Source organism: Danio rerio, chromosome 21 (assembly GCF_052040795.2).
Source record: "Danio rerio strain M-AB ecotype USA chromosome 21, GRCz13ab, whole genome shotgun sequence".
NCBI lineage: Eukaryota > Metazoa > Chordata > Actinopteri > Cypriniformes > Danionidae > Danio > Danio rerio.
Genome location: NC_141041.1, coordinates 32,330,048 through 32,348,109, shown reverse-complemented (window position 1 = coordinate 32,348,109; position 18,062 = coordinate 32,330,048).

The following is an 18,062-nucleotide window of genomic DNA, read 5'->3' as shown; positions in this document are numbered from 1 at the left end:
TCATCGTGTGCATGGGCGGACTTCAGATGCCGAGAGGAGGAGTTGACAAAGGCATCTGGGTTCGAGTTCGGGTAAGAGCGGTTCCAGAAATCAGGTAAGACAAAAACAGAATTCAAAAAATAAAGCGAACAAGTTCATAACAGGGTGAGAACGCGGTAATATCCGAAAATGTGTAAAAAAAAAAAAAAAAAAAAAACAGGGCTTTTCTTTTTCTAGACGGCTTTTTTAAATTGTTGCTCGGGTTTAGGGAAGTGAGCAGGCGGGCAGGTCAATCGGTAAAACTAGTTGGGTTCAGGGAAGGAGGAGGGTGGGTCAGCCGATTGGCCGGTCACGCAGTCAATCATTTGGTCAGTCAGACAGCGGCCTCTGGTGGGTTGATACGAGAACAGCCCGGGCGCGAATGGCACTCACGAGAGACAATAGAGATACGAAAAAGAGCGCACGTCGGCGTCTCTCGTATTCGCGAAAACAAAAACTGCACAAATACGTACCTCCCAGGACGTATTTCGCGGTCTCCAGAAACGTCCGCTGGACTACGTTTTCAGAATGAGCCTGGGTTGCAAATTCTGCGGGCTCAGATGTGTAAAGTTATTATCTTTTGATTGGCTGAATATGGATTTCTGTTATCAAACAGCTGTACCTAACAAAGTGGCTGGTAAATGTCGTTATCTTTATAATTATCATTCTTGTTGTGAGCGGCCCTTCACCTTTGCATCAGCATCTGCATGGATCTCCTCACTCAGTGTTTGCATATATAAGCATGCTTAAGGGAACTATCTACAGCTTCATTTTAATAATCAACTCGTTAATTACAGACGAGAGAAGAAAGCCAGGCGTTCTGGTCCATTTTGCTAATGTTCAATATGAAAGCGCCGCTCCACGAGATGCTTAGGTGGCCCCACGGGCCTCAAACACACACACACACACACACACATACACTTCCTCTCTCTCGCTCTTTATCAGCATATTGAATCAGCACCAGGGGACTGAAATTAACATTCATTAGTGGTTGCTCTGGGAAGGGTATATTTACAGGAGGAGTGCAGTATTACATGTATGTGTGTGTATGTGTGTGTGTGTTTTTCCAGCATGATTCCGTCCTTCACCGGCTCCTTTGCTTCGCCACTACCATCTTCGAGAGCTGCTTATTTGCGAGGGAATCTTCCTAATGACATCAGATTCTGCTGTAACATCAGCCATGTCCAGATAAGTCTCTCTTTTTTGTGTTCATTCAGTCATTGACCTTCATAAACGCAAATGAGTTGATATCTGTGATGGCAATTGCGTTATGATAAAAGCGAAAGGCCTTGATTGAGGTCAGAGGAGGGAATGAAAATGTAAGAGTTGCTGAGATGAAGACGAGCCTGTCAGAAAAGATAGTCGGAGCTTTATGTCATGCTCCATTCTGGGCCAGTCACTTCACTGACATTGAAAAGAAGTCATCATTACGGGGCCAATTGTAATTTGTACTATCCTCATCTGAACCGCTCTGTAAACAGACCTTTCGCTTTGCTTAGGAAAACAGAGTTAATGCTGAAATACACTTATTGATGCTGCCGGGAAACCAGTGAGGTGGATATAATGTAGCATGTCCTTCTCACAGTGTTAAAGGTCACCCAAGTGACCTTTATGTGTATTATTTGTCTTTTGCCGGATAATTAAAGCTGTGACCTATTAATGTACACAGAGAAAGTCAGATTATTGACTTAATGGACTTTTGTATGATCAATTGAAAGCAGGATTTAAGATTCATGATATGTGTTGCTGTATATAGGCCAGAATATTTTTTTTTATAGCTGTTTAGAGCTACACAATATTTTGTTCATTTCAGTGATATGTTCAATATTGCAATATGTGCATCTACAACAGTCACATAAGAGGATTTGCAATGTTAAGTCTAACGTATAGTTCACCAGGAGCTACACAACATTTGATTTGTAGAGTCATTGCTACTGTAAGTTTAACCATAATAGAGTGGATGTTTCTTATTTGTGTCTTAAAGTCCTGTGTCTGAGCATTACAAGAGTGTTAAACATTTGGGCACAAAAATGATGTTGTTTAGAGGTGTATCTAAGATTAATTGTATTTCTTTATGTGTACAGAATATTAGAATATTTAGATTTTTTTGTCTTGTTTCAAGTCCAAATATCTACATTTCAAAGTAAAAACAAAATCATTTTCTGACCCCATTTGGAGATAATTTAGCTTGTTTTAAGAAAAACATTTACTTTTGACTTATTCCATCTGAAGGTGAAAACAAAACTATATTTTTTTACTTGATCTAAGAATTTGTGATATTTTGCATTGCATTGTGATTATTCAATTTCTGTATCTGAATACTATTAGACTGTCAAAAAGTGCTATTCAAATTACCTTGTAAACTGTATTCCTAGCAATATCTATTGCAGAAAAATATCACAATATCCAATTTTTCTAATATCATGCAGTCCTAATTCTGTTCAACAGAGCTTTATTAAATATGGTAAAATTATGAACTGTTATTAAAATTTAAAACAAGTGTTTTCTGTTTAAATGTGGTTTAAAATGTAATTTACTCCTGTGGTTCACAGGATGCAGAATTTTTATCAGCCATTTCAATGTTGCATCATCCTTCAAAAACCAATTAGGTTCTTCTTTTGCTGATGTTTTATTTTCTAATGTTTTATTATAAATAATGTGCTGCTAAATATTGTAATGAAAAACACATTTTCATATATTAGTATATTTTCTATTTATTAGTGCTTTAAACATGTAAAATTCATTCATTCGTTCATTTTCTTTCAGCTTAGTGCCTTATTTATCAGGGGTGGCCACATTCGAATTAACTGCCAACTATTCCTGCATATGTTTTATGCAGCAGATGCCCTTCCAGTCACAACCCAGTACTGGGAAACACCCATACACACTCACATTCACACATTCACACTCCGCCCAATTTAGGTCTTCCAATTCACTTATACTGCATGTCTTTAGACTGTAGGGGAAACCGGAGCACATGGAAAAAACCCACACTGCCACACTGGCACCGTTGTCCTGTGGCTGCCGTCGCAACATCCAAGTGAATGTGGTGTGATGTGGAGAGCCCCCCTCATAATTGTTAAATGCTTTGGGTGTATGGCATGGGTGTGCATGATAAATGCACTAAATACACACATTGCATTACATTACATAAACTTATTCGTATAAAAATTAAAACTTTTGGTAACTGGCATCAAAATCCGTGTTTCTGATGTCTTGTATTTTACGTTTTCAGTTTGTAAGTTTATATATGGACCCTTGAGACTGGGGAGTGTTTTGCTGGTGTTGTGTCTTATATATAGCTATCTTCTATGTTTTGACCATGTCAGTTGTTGTAAATTGAAGGACTCAGACCAGGAGACTCCTAACAGGAGCAATTTTGTATTAACACGTGTTAGTTGTTCTGCAGTCAAGTCTTCAAGAAGTCCACAAGAGTGTGTAAGAGCCTATAAGAGTCTCCTACAGTCTAACACGAGTCTAACAGGTCTAAAAAGCACCGGAGGAAACCCACACGAACACATGCATACTCCACACAGAAATGCCAGCCAGAGCTTGAATCTGCTACCTTCTTGTTGTGAGACGATGGCTCTATAGGCTGTTTTTGTCAGTTTTTGGACTCTTTAACCTGGGGAGCATTTGATCATGTTATGTGTCATGTATAGCTATCTATTGTCTGTGTTTTGGCCATGTCAGTTATACATATACTGTTAACATTACATTTTAACATAGTAAAAACATCTGTACTATGAGATTTGAGCCAAAACAATAGGATTTCCCTAGCAGTTGTTAGCAAGGAGTTAAGCAGTTGTGTTGAGGCGCTGATATTCCAGATGAATCACTTCTGTTTTATAGACTTCACAGTTTATGAGCTAGCAAGAGGTTTTATCATATAGTCAATTGAACGACAGGAACCATTTCGCTCACTCCAGGAAGTGTTGGTCGTGCCTCTTTGAACTTCGCAAGCAGAACAAACTTCATCAAACAGTCATGCAGGACAGAACAAAGTCATTATCATTATGGTCTATAATCACTTACGACACTGTGTGTTTGATCCCGAGCTTCACAACCACTTTGAAGACGAAGCACCACAATGGAAGTCATCCAACATATTCAATCGGCAGAGGCCCGCGGTCCATCCTGGCACATGATCAATACGCGAGACGCTCTTCGCTGCATGTGTAATGTCTGTAAGAGGGGCAGGGAGTGTGTGGGGCAGTAAACACTGCGCCTCTGATTGACAGGGCTGAAGATTGGATCTACTCACACCATCTTCCTCTCTCTCTCTCTCGCCGTCCCTTATCTGTTCACGCCACTTTGCAGTTTTACATCCCAATCTCAACATTTTCATTTCTGTTTTCCCCCTCACTCCTGGCACCCACCGCCTCACCTCCTTCTCTTTCCCGCTGTTCACTTTGACTTGTTTTCCCCCGCCGTTCCTGTGGCGAAGCGAAGCTAATGCATTTGTTTATATCCTTCCTCTTCCGCAAATGGAAACTATTACAGTGGAGTCGAACGCCAGCGGTGGGCGTGAGGCCGCATGGCTGATTTTAGTTCTCCTCTCATTCCGGCTGCATTACCGCTCCATGGTGGAGGGTCTATCGATATGGCTGGCGATCGTGTACAACCTAAACAGAAGCAAGCTGCGCCAGGGCCGATTTTCTGACTCTGAGGTTTCCCTCTCAACGTCTACCTCCAAGAGAGTGTATTTTATTGTGTTCTCCCCATTAACCGGGGCAATTGAGTGGAATTCACTAGCCTGGAGTAGAAGGACAGAGAGTGGACGGAGTATGTGCAGCTGCAGCGAGTAATGAGATAGTAATTAAATCAAGTTACGGCTGGCCAGGGTTCAGCTGAAAGGGGTTATATTGGGTAACCGAGGCCAGCGAGTGTGGCCGCTCATGCATGCTGGCCTGTGGGTGAACGCGTCTTACCTGGACATGTGGAGGGACAGATTTGAAGATTTGAAGAGTTTGCTCCCACGGGAATCGATGGCTGCGAACCGCCGTGGGTGGAGCGGATGGCTGTAATTTTGTATCAAACTGCGATGAGCTGATAGAAAGGAAGGATGTGTGTCATGATCATTTGATGGAAACACACACATACACACACATGCTGAGAGCTGCTGGCACCCGCAGGCACATGGGATGCACGACAGAGGCGGTGCAGGTGTGCAATCAGTGGCGGGTCTGTAATGGGGATATGCTAAATGTTCAACTAGTCGTAACCCCATTGTGTGGGAGAAAATTCCAGCAAAAGAAGAGCTAGTGAAATAGTACAGCTTTATTTCGATTGAAACAACAACACACATTGACCTTAGCTTGCCTGTGTATGTTTTAAATGTTCACGTTTATCGGAGGCCGTCACGGTGGAGCAGTGGGTAGCACGTTCGCCTCACAGCAAGAAGGTCACTGGTTCGAGCATCGACTGGGTCAGTTGGCATTTCTGTGTGGAGTGTGCATGTTCTCAACGTGTGTGCGTGGATTTCCTCTGGGTGCTCTGGTTTCCCCAACAAGTCCCAAAACATGCACCATTGGTTAATTGGGTAAGCTAAATTGTCCATAGTGTGTGTATGTGAATGGGTGTGTGTGGATGTTTCCCACTGATGGGTTGTGGCTGGAAGGGCATCCTCTGCGTAAAATATGTGCCGATTAAGTTAGCGGTTCATTCCGCTGTGGTGACCCCAGATTAATAAAGGGACTAAGCTGAAAAGAAATTGAATAAATGTCTGAATGTTTATCAGACACAAATATTTTGATCAGCTCTTAAGCTGTATTAAACTTTTTCTTAATTCTGGTTTATTATTAATAATGTGAAGTTTAGTGTGCTGTATTTATATTTGAACATTTGCATGTTAAAATTGGTTTTTAATATCACTGTTATATTAAACTGCTGGACATAACTGGGGCGCAGGGGAGGAAAAGAGTAGTGAGATATACCACAAAATATGAAACACTTTGTGTCACTGCTTCATTTTTTTAGTTAAAGAAAAATGTGTGTTCACATTTGGTTTGATTAAAATGTACTTTGGTATGTTTGATCTTTTAAGGCTGGCCATACATTGCGCAACTTTAATGTGATTTCAGCAAGGTACAAACTTTCACTGTATGGGAAGAAAGCATGCAATGTAAATCCTTAGCTCACCATTCAAGTGTCTTGCCTGCTCACTCTATACATGTGAAATCAGTATCTGACAAAAATACATGTATGAACATAATATCATACATTGTTAACCGGTTCTTTGTGTTCTTGAATAATATATATATATATATATATATATATATATATATATATATATATATATATATATATATATATATATATATATATATATATATATATATATGTATATATATATATATATACACACACACACACACACACACACACACACATATACAGTATGTTACTTTACACTCTCAGAAACAAAGGTATGATTGCTGTCGCTGTTGGTACTAGCTTTTTAAAAGCTACACATTTGTATCTAAAGGGTACCAATTAATATCTCAAGGGTAAATATTAGTAGCTATAAAGTACACAAGTGTACCTTTTAAATGTTTAGGTACAAATATAAGCTTTTGAGGTACCAATATGGACTATTTAAGTACAAGTACATCTTTTGAAAAGGTACCATCCCAGTGACAGCTCTTGTAACTTAAGTGCAGTGAACCCGGAAACATGTTTCAGTTTTCACGCAGGTGCAGTGAGGGTAAAAACACAATCAACTCAATTTGTTTCTAGCTTTGATTCAATGTGCAATTTCTTTATGAGGGCCAACTGAAATTTCAGACATTTCAGAAAATTGTTCAACCTTTCGATTGTTGATTGGGACAGCTCAATTACCTCTCTGGACAGTCAAACATGTAAATGTTTGTTGTTTGTTTAAACTCCTTATTTAAAATGAAACAACACTATTCATGAGGCTTTTTGGAGGATAACTTAATTGTTTTATGTTCAACGCTCTCAAATTTGTAAAAACTAATATGTTATCTTAATTCCTTCATGTTATTTCTACACAAATTAATTGAACCCAGCATAAATTATAAAACGGCTCAAAATCTGGCCAAAATTGCACATTGTCATGTGGAAATTGTTGATGCCTATATGGTTATATTTTCTACATTATTAGAGGACTTCACGAGCAGACCATCTCACATCTCATGATTTCTTTTAGAAATCAAAAAAGTTTGAGAGCTGTAAGCTTGAATTTGTGAGGTGTGTATGGATAAATTAGGCGGTCTGTCAATCTGTCTGAAGTTGACCGATCACGACAAACTGTAAGCCCTGCATGGTGTGTCATGCATGACAGGATCAACAGAGATGATAGTTTACAATGGTTTGCTCAAGAGCTACAGCTATCAGCTGAGATGTAGCTCTTATTTTGTACAGTAGGTAGCTACATTGTTAGCTGTTGTGTTTAACTTGGCTTTATAATTCACACACAGAAGGTGACAAGGCATTTCCTGCTACTGAAAAAAGAATGTGTATGTGTAGCAATCATTCACAGCTCCTATATTAAGTTGCTGTAAGAGACAGAGAGAGAGAGACAGAGAGAGAATTAAATTTGAAAAATACATTCAACACAAAAAAACTATGACATTTCTAAAAGACATCTAGTTTTTTTACATGCATATAGCACATACACAAACACTTGCCATTTAAAAAAAATATACAATGTCACAATACTGTAAACTCCTTTACTAAAGGAACAATTCAGAGAATAACTTCCTTTTACATATTGAAAACAATACATTTACACTACAGTTGAATTCAAATGACAACAACTCATATCTTTAAAAAAGAAAATGAAATCTGTTATTACTCTTGATTTTTATCAAATTGAAACACATCTTTCCCAGCAACATTTTTCAGTCTTTCAATTGTGTGTTCTTCCTCTACACTTAAAGGTGCAGTAGGTGATCTGCCAAAATGCTATTCGTTAGCATAATAGACTGATTTCAGGCGGCCGCCATTTTTAAAAGCGAAATCGAGGCTGCAGTGGGAAGAAAATTAGGAAGTATCACTGGGAGTTACAGAGAAACATTGTGTACCTGGCTGTATATCTTATCAGCAAAAAGAAAGTGACACAAATTTATAGTTTCTCCACCTTCCGAGTGACCCAAGATTCGTTCTGAACAATTGGTGAAAATAAAAAGTGATATCAGAGCTCATTTGCAGCTAAGTTAAGAGAAATGGCAGTAGTTAGCTAACGTTTTCTTTTCCAAACACACGTTTTAGATGCCATTTATCAAGTTATTTACTGATTCTTTCACTATATTAGTCTTGTCATGATACTAAATTAAAAGAAAAATCTTCAAATTGATGGCTTTCTTAAAACAGCGCTGATTTGCCATTGTGTTCACGAGCTCAACAGATGATTGTGATTGGCCGAGAAGGACATCAGTTTACCCTCCGCTGTTTACCGAGTACAAACACAGACAGGCGATCTGCTTGATGACTTGACTGATCTTCATGGCTGCTTCGCACTCCAGTGTTTGTGGATCTGTGTTTGCACTTGGTGAAGAGCGGTAAACTGTTGAGCACTGGAGAATACTATGGTAAATCAGCTCTGCTTATGAACGCACTCAGTAGTGCTTGAAAGTTAGCGGGAAATGAACGTTTTTAAAACTTCAGTACCGGGACAATACTATAACAGACAACACAAGGGTGTGCTACAGAGGACTGCAGTGTTTTATCGCTCAACGGTTACATATGCTGAAGCAGGAACTAGTGCTATGAACTGAATCCTAGGAGGACACTTGAGCATATTACTCTTACAGAGATTGTGATGTTGTTTGATACTAAATTGCTTTTAAATGTTTAAATTAAACTTACTGAATGATATTAAAGTGATGTTTACACCATTTTTGCATTTTGAAATCTTGGCAACAGCTGGAGGTTTGTAGTCCACAGCATGTACTGTAACTGCTATGTTTCCAGTGCTGGTGCTACACTTCCGGGTTTCTTCCCACCACAGCCTTGCTTTTGTTCTTTAAAATGTCGGCTGCGTGAAATAAGCGTATAGCTTTGAAAACACAGTCCCTCTCCAAAGTCCAGTTCAAAGCAACCTCCTAAAATCACAAACGCTCACCATAAAGATGACAATAGACAACCCACCAGATCATGTCTTTTGCCAGTTAGAATACTTTATAGTACTTTATAATATGACAATTTCAAATGAAAAAGCATGTTTTCAGTTGTGTAGCAAGACAAACTTGTCATAATGTGCAATTTTTCATCCATGGATAGCTGGTTTCACTCTCTCACGAGCTTTGTCCTAAAGCAACTATGGTGCTTGGCCGGTGGAGTGCAGGACTAAATCATATTTACATGCGATTTCAGACTGAATATTTAAAGTAGCATGGTAAACAATATAGGGAGTGCACCACAGGTTGTCATTGTTCAAAAAGGAACCAATATAAATATAAAAAGCAACTTTACCTCAGTAAAGCAGGCTAGGCGGAATAGCTCTAAATACTTATGTTTTGTTAAAAAATCTACATTATCAATGCTGTTAAAGGGCCCTTATGAAATTGAATATAGTCACATCAATCTTTCACCAGAAGATTTCAGTGGCTGAACTACACTTGCGTGCATACAACCCATTCTAAAACAACAATCTACATCAGCTTTGCGTGACTAAAATTGTTTTAAAACGTAACATTACCAGTCTAACAGAAATACTTAAGCTATGGTGTCATCCTTTCCTTCAGTGTGCAAAAGTAAGTCCAATATTGATTCAGGATTTTAAAAAGTTTTGATTCATCATTTGTTTTTACTGGTCTCTCTCTCTCTCTCTCTCTTTCTCTCTCTCTCATATGTACTTGCAAACAGCGAATCTGTCTGCGTGAATAGGGATGCACAGTTGTACAAATCTACATTTCTTAACAGACAGTTTGGGCTACTTATCAGAATTATGGAAATGAAAACACATTTTAATTGGACAGACATTTTTTTTCCCTATGCCTTACACTGAATATTAAAATACATATAAATACATTTACATCATTAACTTTAATCATTTCTATTGGAATGTGAAGAGACTTTCAACCAGCACCAAAGCAAAATGTTACAATTGTCACACAAAAAAATATCCTCCTTATATTTAAAATTACCAAAAAAAAAACATTTGCATTTTTGGTGTTGTATTTCATGCTCATGTTTTAAAATTCAGCAGGACAAAAATATGTGTAGATATCATTGGATCCACATAATTTTTACAAAAACTCACTTTGGATGTGTGCATGCACATACAATCATCAGATCAGAATTTGGAACGTGTATGCCTGACTTTGGTTTATTTGGATGTGTGAACTTTGGCATGCGACCAACAAGATGACCGAGACCACTGAAAATACTGGTTTCAGCCAATTTCCAAAGTAACTTTTCTAGCTGAGCTGAGACTTCTAAATGAATCAAAAACAGGGAATTATGTCAAAAGATGTTACCAGGACAGGATACAGGAAACAGGGAGGAATGCTCAAGCATACATTTTTTTTATTCATTTATATGTTGCCACTTGCAGTTTAGTATTAGCATGAGAAACATGTCTCCTCGCAGTTGATTTTAATTTTTGTGTGACAGAGGAATCTCAGGCGTTTTGACTCTCATTTTTTTATGCTCTTCATGAGTTCTCAACTAATAAAAACAGCATTACATGCATGCACATAAGATAAATGCTTTCAGCAATGCACACAACACTTTGGATGTTCTATAAGATCAGATGCAAACTGTAGTACTGTATATGCCATAAAAGCCTTTTTTTCAAATATATTTTCAGATTCAGGCAGAGAACTGCAAATGTGAACGCACTTTTAAATACTTAACCATTATCATTTATGCATGTGATTTGTGACATTCTTTACTGCAAGTAAACATTTCTGCCTCGAAAATATTACCTAGCTGTTATCTCTCTGACTTAAATCTGGAAGTAAACAAAAACAGAAGTCTTAAAAATGCTCAAGCAAAAGAAAAAAAAAATGTCAAAGCCTAGGGTTTGTTTGACTTTTTTTGTTTGCTTAGGTGTGTACATAATCCAAAGGTATTTGGACTAAATGTAAGATAAATATTAAGATTTGTATCTCAGTTTAGTTATATTATAACATGCATTCAATTAACTGTAAATACATTCAAAAGCAGGCTAGGCTCATTCTGATTACGTACACCATATGCATTTCTGGAGAGAGCAAAATACGTCCCAGGAGCTGTGTTGTTTAGCAGTTTATGTTTTTCGCAAATCCACTAGAGGACGCTGAGTATGCTTTTTTAGAGCTTACATTTCTCTTGCAAGTGCCATTCGCACATGCTGTTCTCACTTAAATCCTTCAGAGGTCGCTGTCGACTGACTGACTGACCAACCGACCAATCCCTGCACCCTCCCCCTCCCCACGTTTTCAGATTTTACCACATTCTTACATTGTTATTGTTTGTTTGATTTTTTTTTTTAGCTTTTGTTTTTATCTTGCCTTCTTTCTGGAACTGTTCTTCACCAGACTTGAACCCTTCATCATGGTCAACTCCACTCTGTGGGCCTACTCACACTATGCTATCTGTACCGTGGCCTTGCCAGTTTCCCAGATCGTTTGAGAAGTGTGAGTGTGCTGAATTGGACTCAGCCATGGTTCACTTGGCCGGCTCTGGCCCGGTTAGAAAAGGTGTGCCTGAGCGTGGTTCACTTGGGCTTTGTAGTGGTACTCTTGTCGTGTGAGTGCAAAATGCACCTAAGCCTGTAACTGAAAGCGAAACGTGACTTTTAAGGGACTGTTTCATATGAATTTATTAATCATTCTTACTGTTCAGTGAACTCAAATTGCCGTAGTTTATTAAAGACACAAACTCCTCACTGCACGACAGCTGCGCACCTTTATGCCTAGTTCAGACTGCGTGATTTTAGCCCCGATTTTGGCTCGCTGACAGGTTTTGAGAAATCGCAGACAAATGCCTGAAATCATAGGCAAATCGCTGCTCGTGCACGTGAGTGACAATCACACAGTATGAACTATCAAAGACGCGATCTGAGAGAATCGCTGATGAGTCGCTGATGCCTGTGAGATATTTGCCATGTTAAATATCTGGAGCTGTCGGCGATTCAAATCATGCCGTGTGAATTGAGTTTTGACTGAAAATAACATCAGCGATCGCCTACAGCCAATGAGAGAGCAGCTTTCACTTGTGTGTGTGCGTGTGTGTATACCTGCTGCAGGCCAGCGGGAGGCTGGGGGAGAAGTTAAAAGCGCCCTTTTTCGGTTTATTTGGACCCACGAAATGGAGGAAAAACTAGTGAAGGTTTGACAGGACACAGGAGAAACTGTGTCTGTTTGACGTTTCATACAGAAAGAAATTAGTTTATTATCAACGTTGAGGAGAAATGGCTAATTCCCTTTAAACCCAGGTGAGCAAACATGTACATGTTCTACCCCATTAAAGGCTTCTTTCTCATTATGTAGTTAATAACAAAAGATATACTACGTGTATTTGGCTGTGAGACGTAGTTTGGACGAAGTTGTCGGCGATTCTTCCTATAGTAAAGTCATGCAATGTGAATGTCCCTGTCGCCGATCCATCTTGCAGTGTAAACAAAGCAGCGACAAAACGCCAGCCCAGATAGTCATGCAGTGTGAAAACATCTGTGACACGACTACTTTGAAAATCATGCAGTCTGAACTCGGCATTAGCAAACCTCCTAATTCCTGCAGCACGAGGACTTAATAATTGTTTATGAGCATCAAAAGTGGCTGATCTGTTCTGCAAAATATCTAATTGCGTGTCACCACATTCCCAAGGACTAAAGCGATATAACTAGAGGAATCTCCACTGTGCTGAGCGAGAGCTCTTACTGAACAGCGCAGCATTGATGACGTAAGCGTGCCCAGGCCCGATTGTAATGTGAGTGCGGGCCATCAGGAGAGACGGGAGGGGGGAAAAGCATGCTTTGGCTCGGTTTGAGGCAACTGTACATAGTGTGAGAACGCCCTGCATCTTAAGTCCACCGACGTATGGGTGGAGCTACCGGACAAACTGTTAACAGCGGAAAAGTCGTTTGTACGAAGGTAAGGGGTCAGCTGGTAAGTGAGAAAAGGAACGGCATCATACCGCCCCCAGCGTTCATTTTATAAATGAAATGCAGCCATAGAGTACGTAGCTCTGGCTACATGATTTGCGATTTCCAGAAAAGTTTATAGGGCTACATTTTCAGAATGAGCCTTCGTTGTATATCTACAATATAAAAAAACAACAATTAATTTTACTGTTTATTTCTGGCAGCTGGGGTGTCGGAAATAAACACTAATATAACGACTGTTAAATTATAAAAGTTTACTGTAAAATAACAGAGGTTAAATGACTGAAATTTACCAGAAATTAAAATTTTAGGAAATTTCTGTAATTTATTGTCTGTTATTTTACAGTGAATCTCTGTAAGTTAACGGTTGTTATTTTACTTTTTTTTTTTTTAATAAACCGTAAAATTACAAAAGAAAAATTTACAGTGTAGACAGAATGGAGTGGAATGCAAATCTTGTACCCTGGACTATTTTAATTAATTTCCTTTTTTTTTTTTATGTAGATCTAGCAACAGCATTTGTTTCACTGTCATGTAACCTACCGTGTCTGTTTACCATTCAAAGAATCCTCTCCAGTGGCCTCTTGGGACAGTAAAGTGCCATCAGATGCACACTTCGGAAATAGTAGGTCATCAGGTATTTCTCACATAGCTTTTTATAGATACTATAAATTCCAAGATACCTCGTGGCTCATGTAGTGTTGCAGACAAAGAGAAACATGTACAGTAGCAGACAAAGCTCTGAACACATACAATACCTTGTCATTTCTTGACATTTGTGATGATCTACCACCAGCAGATTTCCTTTTAGGGGTTTTATTGTATGGATTTAATGTATAATACAGATACTATAAAGGTCTTGATGTATTATAAATCATATAGAAAAAAACTGGTGTGACGTAAGAAGATAAAATATCAAGTTCGTTTCAGGAGTTCAGTACAACTTTCTAAAATGTAATTTTGTCAAAAGTTTACTCTCTGGCTGGTAAATACTTCTGGAACACTGTTGGTGTTAATGATGTAATGATGTAATTGGTGGCTGTGGCTCCAGGGTTCCACCTACTTGATGGACGACTTCTTGAAAGACTCTCCTGTTAATTTCTTCTGTTCAATCCGTTAAAGTCAGATTAATACTATTCAGTTGCGTGTTTTAACACTTAAATGCATATATACCTTGTGACTTTAGAGACCTGGTACCCCATACACACTATATACCTTTCTGGAGATAGCAAAATATGTCCCAGGAGCTATATATTTTTTGCAGTTTTTGTTTTCGCAAATCCACCAGAGGCTGCTGTGTATGCTTTTTCAGATCTCAAATTCCTCTCGCGAGTGCCATTCGCACTTGCTCTTATCTTGTAAATCTACCAGAGTACACTGTTGACTGACTTACTGACTGAGGAATCTATTTTTGGGGATCCATGCGCAAAGTTCAGAGCGCAGCGCGCAAACGCATCAATGGCGTGTCAGAATCCACTTTGAGCTTATTCTCCTAATGAGTTATAGGTGTGTTTTGAAAGTAAACCAATCAGAGTCTCATCTCCCATTCCCTTTAAGAGTCATTTGCGTCACGCCATAGCGCATTTACTGTTTACATTACGGACTTTGTAAGTGGAAAAACAGAGTTTCACTAGTAAGAAAACAGTCAATTAGAGCATCTACAGCGCGAGAATAAGAGATGAGCCTCCTCATTCTTTACTTTTACTTTCACTCTCGTGGATAGGGAAACTTGTGGTAGGCACAGAAATCCATTAGCCTATACATAATTAATTCTGTTGAATTAAGATCTGTTTAATTAAGATTTGTTTCTAAATTCAGTTTCAATATCCAGCAAACGAATAAATGAACAATAAATACAAAGTAAAGAGTTATTTCTAAATACACATGCTGTGCCCCATATGGTCTAAAACCTGACAGGTGGGCAAATCTAAGCTTGTTTTTGATAAACCAAATTTAATATGCATATAATAAATAATACTGCTAATAATAACTTTATACAAAAACAAATTGTCATGAATAAACTAAAAAAGCCCCCCGAGGTGAAAAAGGCTTGAAAGTATGGTTTTCATATTTATGTAGGCTAGAAAATAATATTTTTGGAATATTTTAATCCTTTAATTCTTTTTCATTTGTAAAGATATTTGCGTTTTGCTTAATATCCTGTGTGTATTAAGCAGTGTGTAAGCGAGGCGCACAACTAACACGCTCTGCGCTGGACTATAGACTGGCTTTGATCTGGTCTATTGAACAGTCTATTATAGTTCCTCAAAATAGCAACGCGCCAGCAATGCGCCTCAACGCACCTCATTTTTTAGACTAGAATGCCTATGGGCGCACATATGAGCGCAAATGCATTTGTTATTTAAACAGCGTGCAGCAAAACGTCAAAACGACTCTTGCGCCAAGCTGAAACTAGAAAAACAATTGCATCACACCTTGCACCGCATTGCACCGGGTGTATGATAGGGCCCTGAATGACTGAAGACTGACCCAGCCTCCTCCTTCCCTAAACACTAACCAATAGTGTTAAAAGCACCGATTGACCCGCCAACCCCCTTCCCTAAACTCAACCAACAGTTTTCAAAAGCAATCCAGAAAGGTATAAGCCCTCGCCTGATTTTGACCATGTTTTCAGATTTTACCACATTCTCACCCTGTTATTTATTATATTTTATTTTATTTTTTGGCTTCTGTTTTTGTCTTACCTGCTTTCTGGAACTGTTTTTCACCGAACTCAAACTTCATCATCGTGGTCAACTCCTCTGCATCTCAAGTCCATGAACACACATAACTAAACAAACTGGTAACAGCGGGAAATCCTTCCGTACGGAGGTAAGCAGTCAGCTGTTAATCGGCATCATACCGCCTTGTAGTGTGGGTTTTAAAGACAAAATATAGCCATACGTACTTCTGGCAACATATTTTGTGATCTCCAGAAATGTATATAGGGCTACGTTTTCAGAATGAGCCTACATTATGTTGCCTAAAAGTGATTAAAATCGACTCTAAACTGGAAGCACCTATTTTCGTAATTTTTTCATCGTTGCGCTATTTGCAGCACGTTTCTGTATTTGCTCATGATACCACATTGATATAAATATATTTTAGTTTTGTTTTTGTTTTTCTATTTGCCTGTTAGTTTATTAACTTGCATCATGTTTGAGCTCTCTCTGCCACCGTAATAGACATATAAGACCTTGTTGATTGTAACTATGGTTACAAAATTCGTTCAGAAAGCTGCACCTGAGGGGGTGATTCTCCACTGTGTCCTGTCATTCACTGATAACTGAAATGTGACTCCTGCTGCTGTTCTGTGATGCAACACATTCAGTTTTCTCCAACAGAATTAAATGACATTTATTCCCATACAATACAATGACAAGGGGCAAATGAAACTGGTAACTAATCACCTTAACACCAGTACTGTACACTGTAAACCCTAATGTTGTCTTTACTTAAACAATTAAGCAAAGTTGACTGAACATCACTTCAAATTTTGCATTTTGGTCCTATCACTTGAAGATATGAGTTAATTTAACTTATGTACCATGAAAATGCATAAACTTAAGATTCCAAGTGTACTGAGCTTAAAATCATAATTAATCTTTAAAAAAAATACGTTATTTTCACAAATGTAGTCTTGACTGTAAACATTCTAATATGTGCAAACTTTTAAGTACAAGGTCTTTTTTTTTAATATAACAAATAGCTTAAATAAAAAAAAAACAAATAGCTTTAGGTAATAAACGGCTACTTATTTTTGTTTAAAATTAATTAAACTTTTTTATAGTGTATTATTACACACGCTCACACACATGTATATATATATATATATATATATATATATATATATATATATATATATATATATATATATATATATATATATATATATATATATATATATATATACAACAGTTCTATCTGGTTCTCAAATCTGATTGGCTGATAGCCGTGCGATATTCTGTAATATCAGAACTCTTACAGCCTCTTTACCCTTTGTGTATTACTCTGCCCACATACATTCAGCAAAAAGCAGACACTACAGATCTAAAGTTTAAAAGATGCACGCTCAACTGTTTAACTGTCTGCTTATGATTTGAATCCGGAAGAAGGTAGTTCCTCAAACAAAAGGGTTTTTGAGACTCTCCATGTTTGATTTTGTTTTTATATACACAATTATGCCGTCAAACTGTTGTATAAACGCAATATCACACTCGTAGCAGTGCGATATGGCTGTATATCGGCACTGGTGGGGGCACTAACGGGGGGGGCACTAACAACGCACGCCTCCCATCAGTGCCGATATACAGCCACATCGCACTGCTACTCGTGTGATATTTCTTATATATATATATATATATATATATATATATATATATATATATATATATATATATATATATATATATATATATATACTTAGTTTTTTTCAGTTCAGCAAACTGAGTACTAAGTTAAATAAACAAAAAATGCAAGTTTTGGGGAACTACATTACTCAATGTAATTGAGGCAAGAATTAAATCAATTAATTTTGTTCATTCAACTTATTAGGGTTCTCAGTGTAGACAATAAATTATAAGCATCGCCTTAACTTAATGGTCGTCTGCTGTCAGTGATCGAAATACTGATTGTGAAGACGTTAACGATGGTCATTTTGAGAATATGGTTGAGGTCACAAACATGATTCATATGCTGTATATACTGGGAAAGTGAGTTCTGATGATGGCATTGATGCTAAATTGGCTATTGATGCTGTTTTATTTCATTTTAATTATTATTCTTTAATAGTATGAATAAAACAGAAGCTTTCTGTATTTCAGCATATTATACACCATTTATTTTACTAATGCATATTACGATGATAAAGCTACTGTTAAATCTAAGTCAGTCCAAAAGCATTTGACTGTAGCTGGGTCTGTCAGAAGCTGAACAAACAGAAATCAGGTGAAAGACAAATGTGTATAGTGAGAGTTATTATTAAAAA